Source organism: Silurus aristotelis (assembly GCF_946808225.1).
Source record: "Silurus aristotelis genome assembly, chromosome: 12".
In the NCBI taxonomy this organism is placed as follows: Eukaryota; Metazoa; Chordata; class Actinopteri; order Siluriformes; family Siluridae; genus Silurus; species Silurus aristotelis.
In genome coordinates this window covers 13,813,165-13,837,988 of record NC_139585.1, presented here as the reverse complement: position 1 = coordinate 13,837,988, position 24,824 = coordinate 13,813,165, and the positions used below count along the sequence as shown (strand labels likewise).

Genomic DNA, 24,824 nt, shown 5'->3' with positions numbered 1-24,824 from the left:
TCCCTGACCCCATCCAGTTGTCACAGTCAAGGGACTCAGTCAGGCTTGGGGAAGCTCAGAGGAAGATAAACTGTTTAGACAGACTTCTCTATAGTTTTAAGATCTACCACAGGGTGATTATGCTTTAAATTAGTATAGTTAATATTCGCCAGTGTAATAGGAAAATCATTCTTGACACTTGGGGTTATATTACTGGAGAAATAGCCAGTTTATATTATAAGTACATCGTTGTAATAATGTGTACATGTCATTTTTGGAATCCATTTCAAGATCTATGATTAATTGGACTAGTTTATACAATTTTCCAATCAGCGTCTGATAGGAAACACAGTCTTTAAAGGTCATTTATTCCTCATCTGTAGTAAAAGAACCTATAAGCTACTGAGTAATAGTTCTGTCTTAAGGTTCGGGAGAAATAAGAGCATTCATTTAAATGGATTGTCTGTTATTTATATTGTTCCTCTTTGGCATGTGCAATTTATTTTGATGGCTTCAAATATTATTTTTTTTTTATTATTGGGCTTGCTAGTTTTTCCAGTGTTATTTCCAGACAGCACTGTTATGATAATGTATGGTGGAAATGCATTAGATGGTAAAGCTTAAGTCATTAATTTCTATTTAAATAAATCAAGTAGTTACTGATGGCGAAATAGTGTAGCATACCATGTTCTATGTGGGGTTCATAAAGAGTGACAGAAATTAATTTCCCCTAGTTTATGAATGTGTGTGCACGACACCCTGAAATGAACTGTTCTCCTCACACTTGGGGTTTCCTAGAATGGGGTTCTTAAAGATCACACACACACACACACACACACACACACACACACACACACACACACACACACACACACACACACACACACACACACACACACACACACACACACACACACACACACACACACACACACACACACACACACACACACAATCTGATGGTGTAAGATTCTTATTCGGTCCTCCAGGGGGCACTATGTGATTCTCAATAGAATTGCTTCTACTCTGTAGAACAATGGCAACATGCAGTGGCTACTGGAGTGATGTTGTAACCTTCAATATGTACCAAACACATAGAATAACAGCACAAGGTCAGTAGATAGCACTGTTTAACAACTCTTGCTTTAAAATATATGCGAATGCATTATTGTTGGAATTTCTCCCATCTCACTTACAGAGTCTGATGAAGTTGCTTGTCACTTTGAGCTGGATTGTTCGAGTGGCTTCTGATCTAGAGCTCTGTTAGGTTGAAATGACTTTTAAAACAGCACCATGGAGTCTGCTCTCAGTGTCCTCTATAATGTGGACATTGTGACTGTTTGCATGGGCTACTGTACACTGTAGGGCTCTAACTGCATAATATACTGGCATCCTTAACATTTACCAGATTGTATTGAAAGGTGATATTGATCAAATTTTTCAATACCAGATTGGATATTCTGATATATTTCGGTATAATACTGAAGGACTGATGCTGTGGTTAGACACAACTCACTTGTATATGTATATTTAGGGGCTAAAGCTTATCTGTTTGTGTACAATTTGTTTTTATTTGTTCTTAAATCTCTTCAAGGTCTGTTTTAACCACAGCACAGCTATAGGCTATATTACTTTGACTGGCTGACTGTTCTCAAACCATTAATCTGAGCAATATTATTTTATATATAGAATGTTTGTAAATTTTAGTGCTAATTATATGCCAAAATATTAATAACAACCAGCCATCATCTCTTTAGTTTTTATGGTCCAGTATCAGTTCAAATACAATTATAGCCTTTACCCATAGTGCTGATTTTGCTTTATTACAAATGTCTCTATCAGATCAACAAACGTTGATCTGTGGGGTTTTTAATATCATATCTGAAGTGCTTATCATACATTTTGTTTTTAAAGTAATTCAGTATTTGAAGGCACTCAATAGTTGTTAAAGCTCAAAGTGTGCTATTTTTACTATCAGAGTACAAAACTCAATAACTCACTAACCCTCTGGCACTGTCTGAGGAAAAGCATCTTATTATATTGGACTGGAAAGAACACAATACTAAAACATTCATTTTAAAGTCAAATGAAATGAAATATTTAATATTTCGTTTTTGCTCCTGATGACAATAAATCCATTAAAGTTGAATAGGCTCACTATTCAGAGTATTCACAGAGAGCAACAGAACATAATTACACTTACATTTTATTATTGCATGTGTGATTCCGGTTCAAGTTATTTACATAATAGAGCAGGCATAAACAATAATCTCTTTTTCATTAAAGTGAATAAAAAAGAAAATAGTAATTATATATTCAACTAATGAATGCTATCTATGTCCAAAATTAAAGATTTTAGAATGGTCAGGATATAGATGAGCAGATTGTAAATTTTTTTTGCTCTTCTAAAAGCTAATTACGTCAAGCTAATTACCATAAATCTGATTAAATGTAATTACAGAGATGCTGCTTGAAGTTATAACACTTTACATTCTTTATTAAAATCTTGGCTTTTTGTTTAAGAAAAAAAAAAAATCTAACAATGTATGTGCTAAGCTATGCTGTATGGAATATTAGCAGCCAGGCCAAAACAAATCTGCTCCTGACTCAGGTTTAACCTACAGCTGCATGGCAAAATAAAGGGGAAAAAAATCTGTTGCTTCATTATTCTGTGCAAGACATTTTTGCTGCCAGTGTTTGGGTCTACTCATCCAGTTAGAGGGATGCACGAGTGCAAAGGAATAGAATGGTGTTATATTCCTCTGGTACAAATCCAGAGACTTGTAAGATCTGTGCCAAGGTGCACTGAAGCTGTTGGCCCTGCATCTTACTAACCCACTTTATGCTGTTTATTGCTTTAATTTGTTACCTATCAAGTGTGTAAATTATTCAACATCTTTTTTTTATGGCCTCCTTTGTATTTATATTGTCTGTATGATTTGGAGATTTTTTTTGTTTGTTTTTTTTTTTAGGTACGCTGTGGTGTGGAAAGAGTGCTGGAAGATGACAGGGCTGCTTGAATATTAGAGTTGATGTTTTATTGGAGTTCAGCCGGAAGCAATGAATTAGAGAGAACATTGACTTTCGGCCAGGTGCAACACACACGACTCACATATTGAATGAAATGTCCATCACACAATTACCACGCTGACCACCAAGGGACTCATCATTTACAAGCACAGCAAGTTCCTAAGCTTAATTTACAGTTCATAAGCTTTTTGCTAGTTTGCAAAATGCAAATATTTTTTAATAAAATGTTTATACCTGTAAGCATTACAGTGCAGTGTTGACTCATAATAGAACCAATATGTTTATCTGAATTATAAGGATAAGGACCAGCCTATAAGTCAAAGATGAATGGAGTGTGACTTAAGTAGAAGCACCATTTGTATTGAGGAAACAGAGCTAATTAGAAGTAACAAACATTTAATCATTAAAAGAAAATAGGAGAAGCTTTATTTTGGCTATAGAATTACATTGCATATGGTAAATGTGGAGTTGTAAATAAAGGAATGGTGAAAAAGCAGGTTTTTCCACAGAGACCACAGTACATTGCTACACTGACAGCACTTCCAGCTATCTACTTTTACCACATTCTGTATATGCGCTACAGAAAAGATTTATTTCTCTGTAAGTTGTTTTTTTTCAAATCTGCTTATATACAGATCAGCACTGTAGCCTTCTGCACAGGTCTAATTCATAACCAAGAATGAGTGCTCTGGAAATGAAGCCTATTTAATGAGATACATAAATGATAATTATGGTTATGACCCCTGAGATACCATGTTTCTCAAAGTAATTAAAGATAAAATTGCTCAAGAGCCCAGAAGCAAAAGGACAAAAGAACACTTACATAGCTTTTATTTCCATTACTGATGTTGAATTATTAATAAAAAAATAAATGTGTCAAGGGTAAAACACTTTAGATTTAGGTTCTCTTAACTAGCATTTTTTATATCAGTAGTTTACATGAACAAGTCATCATTTTTCAATTAAAAATATAATAATAATAATAATAATAATAATAATAATATTAATAATAGTAATACTGATAATAATAATAATGATGCAGATAAATATTTATCATTGGTTAGTTAATAATGTAAACAACATTAATGCTGCATTACTATTAGAGGCACAAGATACAGGTATTTCAAATCTTCTTAATGAGAACATTCAAAGCCTCAGGCTTTAGAGGGAAACTTAGTGTAATATTTCATCCATTTCATGGCTGCAGTAGTGTATACCTCATAAAACACTGATTTGATGTGGCTGTAATGCTTTCTGTAAAATCCTAGTTGTAGGGATTATGTGGTTAAAATTCAGTCAAATGTGATACAAAATTCTGAATATGTTTGCCTATAAATAGTGCGTACATTACTGGTGTATCATAATGTATCAAATAATTGTCATCAGTATATTTGTTCAGACTTAACCCAGAGTTGCCATGGCCTGACAAGGGCAGGAGGTTTTTTTTTCACGATGAGTAAATATAAATCCTACCATGCTGTCTGTGACAGAAGTGCTATCAGTATGGTCTGTGAATTTGGATAGATAATAATTCATACTCAATTAGATTTACACACAGCTGTAGGAGAGTTTACTGTTTTATTAAAATCCCATTCACAAAGTTATAAAATTTTGCTTGTAAATAGTATATTTTATCAGTTCAATTCATATTGTCAGCAACATTAACAGTAAACCAATGTCTTATCTGTATTTGCATCTGTTTACTCCATGGATTACTTATCTTTGGATTTTACTTTATGTATATACAGTAAATACAGTAGCTATTTAAAATAAACAGTAAGCAATATAAAAACTATTAAGCATGTATATTTGGAGTAAAAGCTTAAAAACCCACTTCTGTCCTGTGTGCTCCACAGATTTCAGTTTTCTCCCTAAATTCCAAATTGTTCGTTGTGTGAATGTGTGTGTGCAAACGTGTCTTAAAATGGGTTGCATCCTGTTCAGGGTGAACCCGCCTTGTGTCTTAACAGACTTCAGACTTCCCCTAAGACCTATAAGGTAAGTTATGTAAACAAATGGAAACAAACACCTTATGTTTAAGAAGAATGTACTACGAATATAGTATATAGTATACCACAAACATCACTGTGACATCACTGTGACATCACTGTGACATCACTGTGACAGTGAATGGTGCCTCCTTCACAATACAAAGTGTAAAGTAATTGTAAAGTGAGTGGTAGACACTGCTAAGTTATACAAAAGATTTTTATTTTGGAATAAATATTTTTATTTTGTATTTTTATAATTTTTTTATTTAAATGTTTGCAGCAGTTTTGTCTGCATTAAGCATGGGCACTGATCTCACTTTATCTGCCAGAGCAGAGTTGTTAATTAAAACGTTTCTTTGAAAGATGACAATGAATAAAACTATATTGCCATTCACAATGAATTGTTAGGAAATTCCATCCTGAAATGTGACAACATCTAGTGTTCCTTAGTGCCTCAAATTTCTGTTTTAAAATAAGCAGCCTTCCCAGGGACCATTGCTTGTTTGCTTAAAGCAAGAAACAGCATGAAATATGAGAAGGTAAGAATATAGAGCTCAATGAATTCTTGCCAGTGTTCTGTCTGCACCTCAAAGACGAGGATTAATGTCAGCACTGGCATGTCTGTGTCCTGTCTGCCAACAATTACATTGACTTGATCTGACAAATATTCTGAATAGGAGGTGAAACCTTTTCTCCTGGCACGCACCATCCAGTGGACATTAAGGAAGGAGTGAAAAATTGTAGATAGAGGATAATAGGACCTTTCTGAAGGCCTAGGAAAAGACTAATACATTCTGCCAATGAACTGTTAAGTAAATGACTGCACTTTCACTGAAAAAGTTCATTTAAATTAAAACGTTATATATGCAGAGAACACATAGATGAGGTTAAGATCTGTTAAATAAATAAACAGACAAACAATTAGTTGGACATAGATTTCAGTGTTTTTACTTTTTAGTACCATTTTCAACACTGTGTGTGAAAGGCAAAAGTGATTATGTAGTTCAATGATATAATTTAATCTCCATTTGTGAATGGGGTGGCGAAAGTATTGTGAACGCCACATTTTGTACTTCTGCCTCCATCTATGGTGTAATTAATTTACTTTATTAATTACGCTGGTTTGATGATAATGTAGTCTGTTGATTAATGACGCCAAAGGAAGGTTCTGTCTCATCCTGGAAGCAATTAGCACTGCAGAGCACCTACCCAGCTCTGATAACATGCTCTGTATGCCAATTTTCTGCAGAGTTTATGAGATTAGTTGAAGTCAATGTTTAGGTTAATGTTTGAGTTTTTAACTCTACATTAAATTTAAAACAACTTCATTTTTGTGTTTGGTTTTCTTCCATAAAATGTTAATTACTGTAGCTATTTATGTCACTTTATTGTAAAGAAATGTTTATCCACCAGTGCTGTTGAGATGCATTTAAATGTGCATTTAAATGTTTTGCACAAATTAATATGTTAAGACTAAAGATATTTCTCACTCCGACCTAAAACACGATAACTGCAAAAGTTTAACACGGCAAAACCACTCTCAGTATTCAAACAGTTTGTATGTACTTTGTCAGAGAGGTATATTCTCTCTTTTACACCATGCATATACTGTCACAGCCTCCAATATTCTCTCTTTTACACCATGCATATACTGTCACAGCCTCCAATATTCTCTCTTTTACACCATGCATATACTGTCACAGCCTCCAATATTCTCTCTTTTACACCATGCATATACTGTCACAGCCTCCAATATTCTCTCTTTTACACCATGCATATACTGTCACAGCCTCCAATAAAGCATCCTCTTGGTGTCCAATAAAGTTGAAGGCGTAGCATAAATGGGATTGACAGTGTAGCATTAGAGGGCATCTTACTGGTGATTATGTGTGTACTTGTATGTGCATGACAGGCAGCATATAATTCTACAAGTGCTCTTGGACCCCATGTGGCTTGCAGATGTAATCGGGACGTCTCTCTGTGGGGGCATGATGAGTTCATTAAGGTTGATCAATCTGAGGAAGAAGTGCCTGCTGTACTGATAATGCCACATCTACGCCTGATGCCTGTTCCTGCCATTCCAACTCCCTGTGACCCAGACGTCATGGTACACTGACAGCTCGAGGATCTCAATTTGAATCCTCTTCAGTAATGCTGGAGTGGTTTTAGACTCTTCAGCAATGATGATATTGACGGAAGGATGTGATCGGCTTTGTTATAACTGCCATTCATCATAGTGATGCACTCTTTATGTTGGTCTCATGTGTTCTCAGTGTGAGTATGTCTCTCTTGAGAAGAGTAGTAAAGTTGTTATATGTGTAATCTCTTCTTCTGATGGGATCACAGTACATTTTCGTTTTATTTTGCTTCTGGACAATGTCTTGAGAGTGACTTCACTGTCTTCTGTCAAAAAGACTAAACTTCACAATGGAGAATTTTTCAAGAAACTTTTCAGGACAATCCTAACATCCTTTTATTCTCAGACATTAAGAGAAAGTGAAATAATGTGAATGGATATATTTATTGTTTTCTGTGTGGCTATTTTTTGACATTGGCTTAATTTCTTCCTACACATTGGGACAAATCGATGTGAAAATAAATAAATAAATAAGTGAACTAGTTATAGCCACCAAAACTTCTGTGTGTATTGGTGTCTGTTGCAAGTTAATAAGATGTCAGGGAAGATTGATGGTTGAGCCATTGGAGGAGCAGGAGGTTTGGCGTGAGACGGCGCTGTGCTCTTTTATGAAAATAGGCTGAAAGGGAGAAGAGTTGAGCATTACATCCAGCAACACAGTAATTGCCAGGAATGGCACACATACAGCCACACAGTGTAAACATATTTTTTTTTATTATTGTGCAGTTATTATGAGAAATTTATTTTTATGTTTGCAAATGATCATTTGTAGAGTATGTTTGTGACTTGTTTTGCCTGAATTGATGCTAAGAAGTTTTTATAGTGATACATGCCGCAAAAAGCAATATTATTATCAGTTAAATTTTCTCATTATCTGATTGAACTTCTGGATCCTGATGCTTGTGGCTTAATTTGACTGACAATGTACATCTATTCTTGGAAGTCAACTTGGCACATGGTGAATTTATCTGTCAGCTCACGCTCACAGCAGGAGTAAACGCTTGTGTTTGGTGAATTAAACCTTTCCCATGGGTGCTTTGTTTATCTGAGAATAACTGACCTACTGAATATAAAGTGTGACCCACATGTGAAGTATAGCAATATTTACTCTGAGTGAACTTGACATGCTATCTCCTGGGCTTTGAGCTTATCTCTAAATTAAGTCCCCTCTCAGGACGTATCAACAGTTTGGACTAGATCTAATTCAGTTTCACATAGAGATATATAATCTCTCTCTCTCTCTCTCTCTCTCTCTCTCTCTCTCTCTCTCTCTCTCTCTCTCTCTCTCTCTCTCTCTCTCTCTCTCTCTCTCTCTCTCTCTCTCTCTCTCTCTCTCTCTCTCTCTCTCTCTCTTCATCTTCTTCTTCTTTCTCTCTTCCTCCTTAGGGAGGAGCCCATGGAGGTTTGCCTGTCTTTTCAAATCACAGATCCATCACTCTGGCACTCAAGCAGAGAAGGGAGGGTCTGGATGACTGGATGAGATGAGAGTTTGTGAGTGTGTGTGTGTGTGTGTGTGTGTGTGTTTAAAACCATATACTGTGGTCCCTAGGCTGATTCACACCCGCGTCAGAAAAGGAACCATCTGCTCTCTTTAGAGGATTTGCTTCAGGTCAGGCTGATCAAGAACAAAGACAAAATGTTTCCAGAAAACAAAGTGAACCTATTTTCAATTCTGTGAAATACAGGTCTAGTAAATTCAAGTATAAAGTTCTTGACTAACGAACAAAATACTGGTTTTATCTCTTAATCTGGGCATAGCGTAGTACAAAAGGACTGTGACGTGTAATGTATCAAAGGCTTTCTGCAGCTTAAATCTCAAAGGATATGCGTCTTGCAGCTCAGCCGTGTTAAACCCTCACTCCTTATATTCTGTCAGTCCATCAGACCTAACCAGACCTGGACACTGAGCCCCAACTCCTCTCATCCTTCACAAACTTGACAATCAATCCCATCCTTGACCGGCCTATCACTCACAGGAAAAATGGACAAATGGTACCATCAGGTATGAAGGAACTAAACCAAATAGGTCCAATCTTGCCTTTAGCAATTGGTGATGAGTTTTATAGAGATATTAATACAGACCTGTATATGTGCAGGAAGAAAAGAAAAAGAAGTATATATGTTTTTCTAGTTTACTTGAAGGAATTTTGCCATTATATAGATGGATGATTTAATGTGTTAAACAATGTCTGCAATTTTTATCCTTCGAAAGGATCCTCTCATTTAGTTCATATGTGGTAGAATTTGGTTTCATTATAATACATTTGTTTATTATCTGCATTCATTAAACATCAGATCATTCATTAACACAATTTCAGTTCACATAATATGCTTGAGTTGTAATTTTAGGGATGTGTGTGTGTGTGTGTGTGTGTGTGTGTGTGTGTGTGTGTGTGTGTGTGTGTGTGTGGTCAGAGATATTTCTGAAAATGTGTGTGTATGTGCGTGAGTGTGTTTCGCATATTAATTGATCTCCATCCAAACTGTCAACATAGCTGGACATAAACATAGGAAATGTCACCTTGATGCTGCCTGTGTTGTTTGTCTGAAAGAAAACAAATAATCCAATGCAAACCCAACCCTGCATCACAATTACAGTTTAAACTGACAAACAAAATGCAGCAAATATAGTTCGCTGCACATGTGCACATGTGTAGGTCTAAGATGTGCTGTTGGAAATATTAATGTTACTTCATTTACATTCTATTTGAATGATACATTACATGGAAATATATACTAATTCTAACGTTGTTATTTGAATGATACTGTGCCTTTATGCATAATCTAAAGCAAAACAAATCAATCAGAACAAAACTACTATTACTACTACTACTGCTACAAAAAGAATTGATTTCAATAATTACAATTTCAAGAGTTGCCCAATGACACGTTGTTAACACAGCATGTTTGTGAGATTCACTGCCAAGGAAATGATTTAAGGGCACATTAAGTCAACACTGATAATTACAGCCCCACTGCGAGTTATTTTGTATAATCTAAAGAGCACTGAGATTTAAAATCTGATTCTGATGATGATGATAATGATGATTTAGATTAAGTTAGGAGTAGCAAAAGACAAGAACAATGTCCTTTCTTTGCAACACAGCCATATAAATAATCACACATAGCATGTGCTTGACTAATGGCCTTCTGATGTTTATTCGAAATATTTTTAACCTCAGCTCTAATAATGGTGCCTATTATGTGAAAATGATTCAGTCCTGCCAGACTATATTTAAATGCTCATATCTAGTTTATTATGACACATAGCATCACACATGCTTTTGTAGGAGCTACTTTGACCTACAAATGTGAGGTCAGATTAGTCACTGAATATTCCTAATTAAATCAGTGGACCACCTGACAAACTATTTGGTATGTTGCGAGAGAGAGAGAGAGAGAGAGAGAGAGAGAGATAGAGATAGAGAGAGAGAGAGAGAGAGAGAGAGAGAGAGAGAGAGAGAGAGAGAGAGAGAGTGCTGGTGTGTGCTGGTAAATACATACTGTGTCACAGAGCCAATTATTTTACGGACAAGCAGTGAAAACATGGTTGATCATCAAATGAAATTAAATGTAAAGTTCACTCCAGTATCTATTTGATTGTTATTATGTGTATACAGTATGTGTGTTTTATGGGAAGGTGACATGTGGCTCCCTTCTGTCCCCTTATCCTCAGATGTGTACGAGACAGACTAAAGTATGCCTTCAGCATCTCCTAATCACTAGGGACAAAGGAAACACTGTGTGACAAATATATTGTGTCACATTCTTTCCCCAAATACAAGTCTTTTCTCCATGAGTTTGACTCACGCACTGGCAATCTTGAAGCGCTTCTGAGATGCCTTCAAAACAAAGCATTTGATATTTGCAGAAACACATGCTATTATAAACTCTCAATTGGAGTCAGACAAAATACACCTGGTCTAACTCCAGTGTGGCTGAATGAGCACAAATCTCCGTAAGCACCCAATCTAGTGGAACATAGAGGTTATTGTCACAACAAATGGGGACTAAATGTGACATGAGATGTTCAAAAAGCACAAACAAATCTTATGGTCAGGTATCCACCAACTTTAGTCCATATAATGTGTATGTAGGTTACAGAAAAATCTAATTAAGTCTAAACAAAGCATTAATAAATGTAATTTATTTGCAGTAATGCAGTGCTCTCTAACATTGTGTGGCTTGGGGTGTTCCTTGAACCTTAAGACCATTTTAAAACTGGTACATTCTTACTTTGCTGTTGTCACGTTTGGTTTACTCAAACTAGAACCACTATCTCCTCCAGTTGACAAGGAGATTCCATCCCTGTTTGCTGACCTGATATGCACTTGCCCTGCCACTATTGATGGCCAATTTATGCTTTTAGATCATACTTCTGTATCTGTCTCTTATTCACTCTCTGAGCATATAGGTTAATCAATGAGTCTAACTGCATGAGTCTGCATCAATATATATTCCTTTCCTGGCACCAAATTTTCTTTTTGTTGAAGCTCATAGTGTAGCCACTGTCCATTGGAGCAGTGAGCTTCTAGTCCATTATCTGTGTCTGTTCTGGTCATGCTACTCCCTCAGTCTTTGTCTTTGATCCTGCTCATGTTCTTGACCCTGTGTCTACCCCAGTTGTCTCAGTTTCATACTCCTGCTATTGGCACTGCCTTCTATGCATCGGTTTGTCTATGACAATCCTGTCTATTCCATATTTTTCTGCTTTAGACCTTTAGCTTCCCTTCCTTTTAGCTATTGAATTTTTTGCAGTGTCAGGCGTATTCCCTGTCATTCCTATTCTTATTCCCATGTCCATCTCACTCAGGCGCTGTCTGTTTTGACTTCTGTCTCTGATCCCTGAGTCAAGCAAATCCTTGTGTCAAACCTTAATGTAAAATCTTATCAAATATTTGTATTTTCTAGCCACATTCTCTTTATAATTCCACTCACAGTCCTTGTTATTTTCCCTAGAGTCAGCCTTGGTCATTTGTTCAGCTGTATCCTTGTCCTTTTCCAGTTTTAGCCTGTTTCTTCATTAGTGTCAGCTTGTGGTTTTAATTTAATCTCCACTCGTAGGCCAAGATCCAATTTATACATGCTTGTGTTTTCCTCCTTTTCTGTTTGTGCTCTCCAATCTTCCCCAGTTTGTATGGATGGTTCTGGCACTTGACTCATCCTAGGTGGTTCAGCCCAATAACAGCTACTGCCCAGTGGTCTGGATCTGAGTTTTTCCTTGCCTGGGCATTGTTAGTGGTGTTTTGGAAAGGTCTTTTTCAAGTCAGGTCAGGTTTTGACCCAGTTGGCTATCTGAACACATACCTAATACACTCTTTCAGCTTGAGACTTTCTATATTTCTTCATTGCGTAATCTGCTCATTCCCACGTAATGCAATTTAACCTTATCTTCATTATTTAGGATAATTGTTTTTCCTTTGCTCACTTCTGTATCTTTTTTATGTGTCCTTTATTTTTTTTGTATGCTGTTTATCATTGTATTCCTTCTTGTCCTTTCCTAGTTTTCCTTGTTCCATTTTTTAGGGGTCCTGTTTATTTGTGTGTTTTGACTCTAATCCATAGACTCTAACCCATAGATTTGCATTTGTAGCTGTACTGTGTGTGTCTTATCCGTAATCTTATGCATGCGGTTTATCACTTATTGTAGAAAAGACCTAATGGATAAACAATCTCTCTACAGTCCATTTTAGACATATGAGGGTCACCTTTGAGAGCAGATATATGATGTCTAATGTTTGAGAGGTCATTTATTACACTTATCTGTTGGCATATTGATTCTCAGCTGGAAAGCAGAAATCATGTTACCTGCGGGTGTACTTTCCCCTGTTGCATTTGTCTTCATACATGCTGAAAGCAAACAAGAAGATAGTGAACCATCTTACCAAAAAAAAAAGAATAAAGACTATATTCATATGTTCACACAACACAAAAAAACATTTTAGATAATGTCTTCCTTAAGGACATTATGGTTAATTTAAATATTTCATTAAAATAATTAGCTTGATAGGGAAAACAGTTCCTCTAGCTTATCCCATGAGTTTAACTACACAGCCACAGTGAAGTCATGCTCTGCAATGCTAACTTTAAAACCATGCTCTGCTCCATGTTTTTTGGGGAATAAGTGTGTCCAGTTGGTTGATTAAAGTCCTTATTAAGTCTATAAAGACTGTATAGTTCATAAGGGACCATCTACTATGGTCTCGCTTCAATTAACTCAATACTTAACACCACGAATGCACAGATACTCAACTGTGATAAATTTAAATGAATCTCAGTGACAGATGAACTGGGTGGGAAAGAATTTACTCCCTGCTAACACTGATTTTCCATCCATCTCACTGGTATAGGTGTGCCACTCTTTTCCTATTATAGTATGCCGTGCTGTGTAGTTTTATCAGTTACATATATCAGCTGAATTTATCACAGGTAAAGCAGAGTATTAGAAACATCTTAGAGGCAAAATGAGGAAAAAAAAATTAATAAAACAAAAATATAAAATTACATATGCACAAAGTAAATCATAAGATATAGTATAGTATGTTTCATGAATTAACTAGCCACCAAAAAAAAAAAAAGTAGGAGTGAGGTGTAAAAAAGGATAGAGTCCAAGCTCCTCAGAGATTACGTATTAGAACACATGCAGGGATTTGGGATAAAAGGGTGCCTGAGCTTATTACAGATCTGAGAGGCTTTCGGGTCCAAATTAAAAGCACCCCACTGTCCACAGATGGTTTGGCTTTACAGACATGATATTGAACAGAGCAGTAAATTATTCCTGGTTACACCTTTAACACTTTCTATGTTCTTAAATGCCATCTCTGTGGCTTATTTCTCTTTCACTTTTAAATTGTTATACTAAAAATGCTTGAAAAGTGGATCACAAAGTAAAAAAAAATGTAAATAGCTTTAATTTGTGACAAAAATCCACCTGTACAATTTCTTATTTTCGCCAAAAAAATTAAGCTTTTTTTTTTTTTTTTTTTTTTTTTTTTTACATCACAATTTTTAAACAAGACAAATTCAAAACAAACAGCATGGGTGGGCTCATCTTTGTTTTGCATGCACAGTTTCTGTGAGGTTCAAGTTATCAAAAGTTGCTACATTATACTACAATGTAACTTTAATTGGGCCGTTAATTTTGAACATGTGACATCCATCAGACATGGCCATCTCAGGCCAGTTCAGCTCCTAGTTTCACAGGTGGCTGTGTTTATTGCGCCCACCTATTTGCTTTCAATCTGTCAGCAGCAGGGCCATGCGTAAGAGGAAAAAGGGCATTTGGCAAGCCATCTTTCACATGACACCCAAATGCTGCGTCCCATCTGCCAGACAGGCATCCAGGCAAGGACCAGCATTTGGCAGTGGCTTATCTGAGACACAGTCCCTCTTCTCCACTTTCCTTATGTTTCTGTGATTTTTTTTTAACTTCCTTTTGACTTCTGAGGTCAAATGGCAGCTTGTTGAAAAGAATTGTATGTTTTTATTTATTTATTTATTTATTTATTTATTTTTTAAATAGGTAATGAAATGGTCGAGATATCTCTCTTTTGAATGAATATTGTGTGATTTTAAAAAAATAAGAATGGGAAGAAATACACATTTGACAAGTAAAGCTTTAAAGCATTAACTGGAAACAAGCATTTTATTTTTAACTTGCTCACGTGGACCAAAAGGGACTTTATTTTCAATTTGTTTGTCAGGTTGCTAAACATGGCAAGTCATGAGCCTTTACAGGCCAGAGGATGGAAGTGGCCTAATTTGGGGCAGTGATTATCAGCCTGTCAGCTGGCCTTATTAAAGGTGCGAGTGACCTGTCTGCTCACCACTGCTTCTTTGACTCACTCAGTCACTCGCGAACAGCAGGCGCTAGTGTCTAGTGCACAGCTTATTTTCAACTATCCACACCTACAGTTCTGTGATTTCCAACATGTGAATGTGTCATATATATAAGCTAGCATGCCAGACTGTTCAACATGCCTTTTTTTTTCTTTTACATGTTTATTTTCACCCTATTTCTATTACAAGTGCGATCAGCTTCTTATTTATTATGCACTTTATTGAATTAATATCTAGTTATGACAAATAAACTTAGTATGAGTCAGAGAACTGCAATAGTTCTTAATATAATCTCCATTTTGTTATAAAAGTGTCAGATACACAATTTTCAGTTTGCATACTTTTTAATGGCACAATAAAAACATAAATCAAAGAAACATGTAGCATGTAGCAACTATAATACTACTAATATTAATAACAGCCACAATAAAATGAATAATTTAATATAAGGAATACAACAAATAATAATTGAAATAACTTTCTTCTATGTAAACATAACATATAACAAAAACAATCACCATAAACATTTGAATTATAGATGCAATACTCTCAGATCCATGCTGTTACAGAAAATGAATCACTGTCTTCTGACAAATTTGAATTAAGAAATCAAGAACTCTGTGCTATGTAAGGAGTAATTTAATCATATTTTTCTTGTTAAATAACACAGTATATTTTTCTTTGACCTATAATGATAATGTTTCAAAACAAGCATATTAATATAAACCTGCTGTATGAATGGCAGGTGGAACTACTGTCAGAGCTGTGCTATTATTAAAAATGAACATGTTTACAAAGCCAGTGCGGCTGTAGAGTTGGTAGCAATAGACATGTGCCAGTGGAAAGACATAAAACACAGTTATAACAACAAAGTAACACAGTTTTCATAACAGCATAAAAATAAACGATTGAATGTGGAAAGATAAGATTTTAGCTGCGCTTTAACTTACACATCAGAGTGAGGGATTTTTTTATTATTTTTTTTTACATAATTGGTGTAAGGAATTCTCTACAGCTAAGAACTACCTCTAAGATGTACTTGTGAGCAGGGATTTAAGGTGCTAATTAGGTACTATGTATACACTCCTTTTGTTTCTTCATTTTTCATGCCCGACAATGACCTACAACAAAGCCTGGTGGTGCATCAAATAAAGATCCATGATTATAAAACATGATGTGTATTTTATTGATTTTGAAACCAGACACCTGGAGCCTTTCAGCAGAACATGAGCAGTTGCATGAGATTGATAACATTGATTTAGAGTAAACACTGATCAGTCTACTCATTGTAGGTACTGTAAAAAATATTATCCAATTACAAAAGGTATTTTTTGTAGCCTTGTAGGAAACCTTGCAGAACGATGACAATAGATCACATCTAGAATTAAAACAGATACCTCCCAAACAGTCAACCTTGGTCATGGAGGGGAAAACTAAGGTAAATTGTTGCATTCTGTATGAATTAATGATTTTAGGAATATTGAGTAGAAAGTACACAATATATATATATATATATATATATATATATATATATATATATATATATATATATATATATATATATATATATATATATATATATATATATATATATATATATATATCTCAGTCAGGTGTGTCAGAGAAGTATGTGAGGGTGGTGCAGGACATGTATGATGACAGTGTGACAGCAGGTGGAGGTTGGACTGCATCAAGATTGGGCTTTGAGCCCTTTCTTTGTTTGCAGTGGTGATAGACAGGTTGACGGACGAGGTCAGACAGGAGTCTCCGTGGACTATGATGTTTGCGGATGATATTGTGATTTGTGGTGAGAGTAAGGAGAAAGTTGAAAAGAGCCTGGAGAGGTGGAGGTACATGCTGGAAAGAAGGGGAATGAAAGTCAGTAGGAGTAAGACAGAGTACATGTATGTGAATGAGAGGGAGGGCAGTGGAGTGATGCGGTTGCAGGGAGAAGAGGTGGAGAAGGTGGAGGTGTTCAGGTACCTGGGGTCAACAGTGCAAAGTAATGAAGAGTGTGTTAGAAGAGTGAAGAAAAAAGAGCATGCAGGGTGGAGTGGGTGGACAAGAGTGGCAGGAGTGATTTGTGATAGAAGAGTGTCTGCAAGAGTGAAAGGGAAAGTTTATAGGACTGTGGTGAGACCTGCGATGTTGTATGGTTTAGAGACAGTGGCATTGACTAAAAGACAGGAGGTGGAGCTGGAGGTAGCAGAGCTGAAGATGTTGAGATTTTCGTTGGGAGTGACAAGGATAGACAGGATTATAAATTAGCTAATTAGAGGGGCAGCGCATGTAGGACGTTTTTGGGACAAAGTGAGAGAGGCCTGATTGAGATGGTTTGGACATGTGTAGAGGAGGGACCTGGGGTATATCCGTAGAAGAATACTAAAGATGGGGCCACCAGGAAGAAGGAAAAGAGGAAGACCAAGGAGGAGGTTAATGGATGTGGTGACGGAAGACATGCAGGTAGTTGGTTTGAAAGAGGCAGATGTAGAGGACAGAGTAGTATGGAGATGGATGATCCGCTGTGGCGACGCCTAATGGGAGCAGCTAAAAGAAGAAGAAGAAGAAGAAGAAGAAGCAACAAAGAATGATATTTCCCTTCCCTCCATTGAGTGGAATGCCCTTGGAGAATATATTTACCTATCTGATCACCCAGTACCTTTTAAACCAACACCTAATTTAATTCTTTTTTCTCTCAACATAAAGGTCTCTGTCTGGCTTCACCCAGTTTGAATTCACTGCATTGTGAACATGTCAGCTCATTTGACATGAAGGGCAGGACTCACAGTCTGGTGATGTTGCGCTCTGCTTACTGCTGTTAGCACATCTTTCTAAGCACTTTAATCCAGTTTTCTATTAGACCGCCTCTAGACAGCTCATCTTTTTAAATGCATACTATAAAATGTCCCCAAAATAAAGTACAAATTAGGCAGTGCACTTTTGGAAGTGTTCACTCTTTGGGCCACCATCTGGAAGAGACCCAATGTTTAGATGTGGTAGGATTAAGTGTGAGACTCTGACTCTGACTGATGTGTAAGACAGTGCCATTTGCTGAGGGATGGCATCATGTCAAAAGGGTGGCATTTCACACCCACTACAGGGCAAGCTTTACATAGCTAATGTGAGAAATTTCCACAGGGTTGGTCATTTCTCTTGGGGAATGGAGTTGCATTCACTAGATACTTACATCATTTTAGAGAACTTTCACCTAAGTGTCACTGTTGTATTCAAAACACTCTGAATGTATATTTGACTTTACCCTCTGCACAAAAATAGCCAATTGCAAGCTGCTGGGAATTTGTGCATCAGGAAAAGAGCAAAAAAGCAAAAAACATAACTAAAGTCTGATCCAAATACATTTGATCAAAATTACCTTATGATGTTGCAATGGAAAAAATGTAGAGGCAGTACTTAGTTTAAAATGTATATAATATGTATCACTATAACGTGTGGTATTGTTTGTGGAGCTTTAATTATGAAGTGGCACAGTTTTTCTTACATTTGCATTTATTTAGTCTGTGTTATAACAGAGGTACACATCTTACATATTGTAAGTATTGATCAATATGGTTAGATAGAAAGAGAAGCCAAGTGCTTTTCCACTTAATGCTGATGACTTGAATGCTGATGACTGTGAACCCAGATTGTGTTAAATTTTACATGAAACATTTTAGTCATTGTCATGATTTTATCTTTGTGTATAAGAAGAGTATATACTGTAAATTATCTCCGTTTCAACGTTTTCCCCAAAACAGTTCAATAAAGCAAAACTAAATGAATAAATGTTATCACAATAGCTCATAAGAGTGCATTTGGTAACTCAAAATATTTTTCTAAACAAATATTTCTGGTTGAGGACTGAATAAAGCTTAATATTTTGTGTTTGGTGCCTTTTTTGTGCTAAGAAGTTTAAGACACGTTTTCTTAGATACACATAGTATTTGACGTTTTTGCTGTTTGCTGGTATAGTGTTCACCCTAGTTTTATTTAATTTCAACTTTAGACAGTGAACACAAACACTGGAAATGATGTCTGCTCTCAGCCACTGTTTTTCTTCGTGTCCTATATATCTCAACTGGCTGTCTGAGTTTGAATGACAGTTTCTGGGTGGTATCAATAATATATCTAAAATGTATATATATATTTTATTTCTATTTTTTAATTTTTTTCCCAAGTATATTCCTAATCCTTTTGTTGTCTCAAGATGATTTTGAATGAGCACTTAAAATCACATTAATACAGTTTAACAGTCACTTTTTGTGTCAAGCATTAAAAAATAAATTTAATTTGCTTTGCCTTTGACCAAGATACATCTACTCACAAGTTGTTTAGTCAAATTCAATACACTCCAGGTAAAAACTTCAGGGTGTCATTCATTCATGCAGCTCCTGTCTGTCCTGGCTCCATCATTCACAATGTCTCTGTTGCCTTGTCTAATATTTTAAAATGTCAAATAAAAAAAATTTGATTGCTATCTGATGTTTTCAGCATTAATTGGTCCCAATGTGGCATACTTATGTCCACATTGCTCTCTATCTTGCATGAATGCTGGAACATGATGGGTCACAAGAGCATACCTGGCTTACAAAAACACATGTTATTTTTCTCTGCATCAGTAAACACCCTGATTGCTCAAAAAACTCAAACTACCCAAAATGTGTTTCGAAATGTTGAAGACAGCAAAACCTATGAGATTGGGAGCAGAATTAGTGTGTGATTATGTGACTCTGCAGATAAATAGCACAGCATAATCATTGCAAAACATATTTATTAACCTTTAAATCCATTGACAGGTCCTGACTACATAACCAGATCTCTTTTTTATGTTTTATTTAATTAACAAATAATTGAATGTAACTTAATAGTATGTAATTTTAAGAGTTTTAACTCCCTCCTGGGTGTGCATCGCCAGAATTAATGACCGTTAGATTTAAATTCAATGCTCATCTTTGTGTTCTCACTGACTTAAGATCTCTAAAACCCTAAAAAAAAAAAAAAAAAAAAAAACCCCATATGACAACATTTTAAGCTATATAATACTGGTTGAGGGCTAAATCCTTTTTTTGATTGATGGTCATATTGTAATAAACATTTCTCAATAATAATAAAAAAAAAGGGCAAGTTAACTAATATAACACAAGCTTATATTTGGGTTTTGAATGCTTATCCAGCTTAATGTCTAGTTGTTTCTTTTTTATTAGATGTATATGTATTAAATAAATTGTGCAGAGATTATGTATAATTATGTTGTCCGTGTCATCGTGTTAGGTATTATTCATTCACTTGCTCACAAGTAAATGACTTGAAAAAATCATTTTAAATGTAATTTTGGTTCCTTTGCAACAGTTAAAGCTAAATCTAATTTATTTGAGAAAGGACAGATGCCAAACATTTCTTAAAAACATGTAGCTATTCATTAGTAGGTTTGTAAGCTTGAATATTGTGCAATACGGCAAGTACAACTACAACGATAATAATAATAATCATAATAATCATAATAATCATAATAATGTATTGATAATGTATTCCATTGATATATCACCTTTCTAACTATCAGAGGTTCAAATTAAGTACACTCTGCCCAGTCTTAATATAGCTGATGATTAATTTGTCATAAAATTAAATAATTAAATGAACCCTTTAGGCTGACAGAAGGTGGATGATTAGGTAGAAAAAAATATATGATTGGTTCTTAGGAAACTGTATTTTGTGAAGATATATAAATGTAGTGTAATAGTAATGATTTAGTATAAACAGTAACGTTAGTACCAATTTATCAGAGTAATCACAAGCATAATTTGTCACATTTAATTAAAAAAATTACATTGAATGGCCTTTTTTATTCTCCTCTTGCATGTGAACACACTAGAACTCCTGTATATATCAGCAACGCTTGAATGATATCCAGTCAAACCATCTGTGTTTTCTCTAGAATAAAAAGGTATATCCGCTTACTGTCATTTGCTGGTACACAAAATGAACTGAAATCTCTTTTTCCTGAAGCATGAAGCTTTATCCTGGAGTCCTAGGGACTAAAATTTGATCCAATATTTAGTTTTTTCTCAGTTTAAAAAGATAGCCATTGCCACTGCCACAGTCTTATAGGACAATATTGTTAAATAATTGTATCAGCTAATCTTTTTGAAGGAAAAAACTTGAGTACACCATACATTACTCAAGTACAGAATCAAACTGTGTGTGAGGTGTAGAGAATACACTTAGATATAATAACATTTCAAAGTACTAAAAGAGATGGCATGAGTAATTGACTTTTAAGTATAAGCTTACTTTCACTTATAGTAATTATATATTTAAAGAACTTAATGAATATAGTAATTATTGCAACTATTATTTATATTACATCAAACTAATGTATTTGGGTTTTATGCACTTAGGCCACAATGCAAAAATTAATCCCCTTTGCTCAAACTCATATTAACTTAATTTTACCGCTCAGTATATTGCCCAATGATTGTCTTTGAAAGTGCCATAAAACAAATGTGAGCTCATAGTTACAAAACTTAACACTTTCTTTCCTTGTTGTCCTTACAATGACAAGACAAAAAAGGTTCATGTATGGCAGAGAAAGCACTTTCTTTTCCAAAAGTTTAAAATTTACATCATAGAAGAAGAATTGTCTTGACTTGATTTTTTTAGCTTAATGCATGCTTTCATACAATTTACCGGTAAGTAGTTATTAACATGTATATGGATAATGCATTAATGATATCCTTTAAAAGTATTACTCAGAGTTTACAATGTTTATGCTTTGTCTGGAATTAGCCAGACAAGAATAGAACTAGTAGAGCTAAATTATAATACAGTTTTTCAGTATTCTATAGCACACGAATTTTCCCTAGTGTACATTCAACTTTTCACTTTTGTCATTTTAGACCCTGCATGTGAACTTGGTGCATGTGCACTTTTAATGCAGTTTTGTTGTTGCTCTGAAACTGTGGCCCTTTCTGAACTTCTAGAATGATGAGTGAATTTTTTGTACAATTAAATGGCTCTCCCTAATGCCTATATGGACACCTACACTATATTAACCAGAATAGTGTTGGAAAGACAATTGAAATTATTGTTAATGTCTCAAAGCACAGATCTTGGTATCTATTGCAGTTGAGGAAAATTTTTCAATTGAGTTCTTTGTCCCTTTTCTTACTGCCTAAGGATTTTATCAAGGCCGGGAAGTAGGTTAGATTTGTGAAGCGTGACCAGATCAGAATAGTTTCTGAACCCCCACAGCATTTCTGGTAAAGGTATCGTTAAGTGTAGCAGTGAGGGGGCATTCTGAAGACGAAGATGAAACATACAGCTGTTGGGTTGGGTGAAAAAGGACACTGCTATATTTTTTGTACACTATAGGACAAATAGAGACATGAAGAGGTCTCTTAGTGTGTTTACTGATGTGCACAGTTCACAGTGTGTTTCCTTCCTGGAAACAACTGTATAGTGCATGTGGAGTAAATTGGTATTGGGATTTGATTAGAGGGAATTACAGGGTGTTTGATGTTGCAGTTGTAATTGCCCTATTTATTTTTTATCATGAAACAAACAATAGCTCATAGGCACAAATATAATAGAAGTGTACTTGAGATTTTATAAACTGAAATAAACTGTAGGAAAGGTAATATAACTGCTCTCAGTTATTTTGAAATGTATTTTTCATGTATTTGTATATTTGTTTGGCAAAGAAGCATCTTGGTTTATTAGTTATTTACTCACTGTATTTGCTGTCAGTGAATCTCTTAATGATATGCTATGCCTTTTCCTCAGCCTCTCAATTGAGCAATAATCAAAGACAGTCTAATAGTAGCCAACCAAGATGAATGTGACACCACCTGGTCTTTATAAACATAAATGAAAAGTGTATGGTCATTAAAAAAGAAAAAGAGACTAAACAAATAGAGCGGCACTAATAAAGCCAACAGAATTCATGTCTCTTATTTCCATTAGCCCCACTGAAATATATTAACCTGTTGTAAGAGAAAACAAGCATTAATGGAATTATCTCTGCCCAAACTTTAGAATGTTATAAATGTAGTATGTTTCCTTATTAACAACTTGTGGAATAAAATATTATAACATTTAAAGCAGGAAGTTGAAATTTAATGTTTAAGTGTAATTTTGTACCAATAGAAACGATTTGTCTAAAACAGATGTTGAAGCACACCTATCTTAGGTGGTGCATAAGTTGTGTTGCTGTCTTACAGTTTCCGGATTTGATCTTGAACTTTGGTGATGTTTTATATGCTCTCTTAATATCTGTGTTGGTTTCCTCTGAATTCTCTGTTTTTCCCCACAATGCCACTAAGTATATGTATACATTAAGTATATAAAACACTAGGTGTCTATACCCACATGTCCCTATACTGTAGCTATAAGCATGTATATGTTTAGGAACAATAGAATAGTGGTGATCCCCCTCCCACCTCCCCCTTTTTCACAGTGATGTTTTGCTGTTGACTTTTTTTGTAATAAATATTGTTTTTAATGCATAATAAAATTAGAATAAGTTGTTGTTTGTTATTATTATAATCGGGCCAGTTTTAAATGCCATTGTTACAGACAAATGTGCAAAATATATTTTATTATATTACATACAGATACAGATATTGCATAAATTTACACAAGATCTGGACAGCCAAAAATAACTAAAAGTGGGTTCACTGTGACGCTATGTGTAAGTGTTCCATTTATATAAATAAATGTAATTTTGTTTAATGCTGCACTCTGAATATTTATATATTCAGTTTGAAATAGACAGCCGGAGACCCAGAAGAGATGGGAGTATGGGAGGCATGAACTTGTTATTATCAAGGGCACTGACACCTTGCCTGTGATAACTATGGATAATGTCTGGAATAGCCTTCGAATGGCCAGCCGGATTGTGACTTTGAAATAATTCCCTTTGGGAGATTTTTCTTTAAGGCCCCAAAATTGAATGTCCTGTAAAAACCTTTTTTTTTTTTTCTTGCTCAATATTTTCAACTTTGCTCTTTTTTTCTATTACACACATGTATGTAATAAGACATTGCCCAGTTTTTTACTTTATCATTCTAATATAAGGCAAAAACTGGGTGTTGGGTGTACATTGTCACATATTATATTTATTATATATTATAAAAGGGGGAGTGGTGGCTTCAGCGGTTAAGGCGCTGGGTTGCCGATCGGTAGGTCTGGGGGTCAAGCCCTGGTATCGCCAGGCTGCCACTCTTGGGCCCTTGAGCAAGGCCCTTAACCCTCTATGCTCCGGGGGTCCCTTACGAGGGAAATATTAAGGTCCGTGACGTCGGAGTGACGTGGGGCCGCCTTCCTGTGGCTCACCACCTGCAGGAGGGACCGTAAGGGACGGTGCTTTGAGGATTGGGCAGCAGTCGAAGGTGGGGGCCTGCTTAGACTGCTGCCCCCGCGACCCGGATTATGGATAAGCGGGAGAAAATGAATGAACATATTATATTTAGCAAACTCGTTTGAAAATCTTTTATACTTAGGCCTTTTGAAGGAATACATTTATATGGTAGACTTCATTCCGGACTTGCTGGGTGGTTCAGATTCTTCTTAATTACAGAGACATTTGTTTCCAAGTGCTTACTGGCAAACCTCTAAGTGTGTCCTTACTCTTTCTTTGGACTGGTTGCATGACAACCTGGGGTTTGTTAATTTGCTGCCATGTTATGAGCCATGGCTGACTGCTGGGGCTGTCACCTTGGAAGGACAAACAGAGACAGAGAGTAAACAGTTGCAAGGTTTATTCAGGCAGCCCTAGACAGTTAATGTCTTAATAGTCTTTACTAGAGAGTCTCATATTGAGTATAGTATGAGAAACTTTCTCATAATAAATG

General features: G+C 35.6%; 1 long non-coding RNA gene across 2 annotated transcripts; it reads left to right on the top strand.

The window, feature by feature from the left end:
* Nucleotides 1–9,003: 9,003 nt before the first annotated feature.
* Nucleotides 9,004–24,075, top strand: LOC310734167. Of its 2 annotated transcripts, none has more exons than XR_014535984.1 (3): nt 9,004–9,139; nt 16,322–16,414; nt 23,733–24,075. It is a non-coding gene; the product is annotated as an uncharacterized lncRNA (long non-coding RNA). The 2 variants fall into 2 exon arrangements; XR_014535985.1 differs by having other exon boundaries at nt 9,004–9,187.
* Nucleotides 24,076–24,824: the final 749 nt, after the last annotated feature.